Source organism: Otolemur garnettii, unplaced genomic scaffold, assembly GCF_000181295.1.
Source record: "Otolemur garnettii isolate 467f Iridium unplaced genomic scaffold, OtoGar3 scaffold00067, whole genome shotgun sequence".
NCBI lineage: Eukaryota > Metazoa > Chordata > Mammalia > Primates > Galagidae > Otolemur > Otolemur garnettii.
This window is the reverse complement of record NW_003852462.1, coordinates 3910830-3912130: the sequence shown is the minus strand read 5'-3', so window position 1 is coordinate 3912130 and position 1301 is coordinate 3910830. Positions and strand designations below refer to the sequence as shown.

The following is a 1301-nucleotide window of genomic DNA, read 5'->3' as shown; positions in this document are numbered from 1 at the left end:
GAGTTGGAGGTTGCTGTGAGCTGTAATGCCACGGCACTCTACCCAGGGAGACAGCTTGAGGCTCTGTCTCAAAAAAAAAAAAAAAAATCCAGACCAACAGATTATGAGATGTTTTCTCCTAAGAAAGGGTTTTCAGGCTGGGTGCAGTGGCTTACCCCTGTAATCCTAACACTTCAGAAGGCTGGGGCTGGAGGACTGTGTGAGGCCAGGAGTTTGAGACCAGCCTGAGTAATACAGCAAGATCCCATCTCTATAGACAAATAGGAAAATTAGCTGGGTGTGGTGTGCACACCTGTAGTCCCAGTTGCTTGGGGGTCTGCTGCAGGAGGATCACTTGTGCCCAGATGACATCACTGCATTCCAGCTGAGGTGACAGAGCCTGACCCTATCTCAAAAAAAAAAAAAGACTTTCTGCACAGAGAATTCCCTGGGTTCGCATAAATGATCCAGGGCAAAGGCCTCTGGGGGTCATATCTTTCCCCCTTGGAATACAATGATGGGGAGGCGTGGCCCTCAGGGGTCTTCCTAGGAATAGGCCTGGCCTTGCCTCCGTCAGCAGCCACAGCAATCACATTTCATAGTGCTGAGAAGACCCTTTCTAGAAACATATCACATGCCTCTGCCTGCCATGTGGGCCTGGGCTCCTGGTGCTCGCCTGTTCATGCTGGGTTCCTTGGGGCACCATCCTTGAGCTGGACCTCTGCCTGGGAGGGGTTGCTGCCCCTAGTGCCCCAGGAGCCTGGTGGTGCATGTGTCTGGGTTCAACCTTGGCAGTGATGAAGGCACCTGTTCTCAGTAACCCCTTTTCCTCCTGGATGTGCCTGTGGCTTGGGCTGCCCTCTGGGTTCTACCTGCTCCTAGCTCTGCCCAAGAGGCGCCCAGCTCCTGCTGACCCTACTTGGGAATTCGATTCAGCCATCCACTTACCTGGCTTCAATCTGCGTTCAACACCAAGGGTGGAATTGATGGAACCCAGCAGGTGTGCAGATGGGAACAGGACTCCTGGGCTCGGCTGGGCCCTACCAGCATGTGGCTGGCAAGTGTGTGCCTCCCAGGCCATGTCTGCTTGAAGGTCTAACAGGTCCTTGTGTGGCTTCGGTCTCCTTATATTTCTGTCTCCCTGACCTTTTCTGTGTCCCAGCCTCAGCCTGCCAAAAGCAGCACAGTTGTCACCTGAGGCCAGTGGGACTGCGTAGGTTGGTTTCTTTACTGTTGGTAAAACCTCTGCTGTAGGTCAGTTCTCTTTCTTTTCACGTCTGCTTTTCTTTTTTTCTTTTTTTCTTTTTCTTTTTTTTTTTTTT

General features: G+C 52.0%; 1 protein-coding gene across 2 annotated transcripts in view; it reads left to right on the top strand.

The window, feature by feature from the left end:
- ACOT7 (acyl-CoA thioesterase 7) overlaps positions 1-1301 on the top strand; it is an 89807-nt gene that overhangs the window by 42767 nt on the left and 45739 nt on the right. The window lies entirely within an intron of this gene.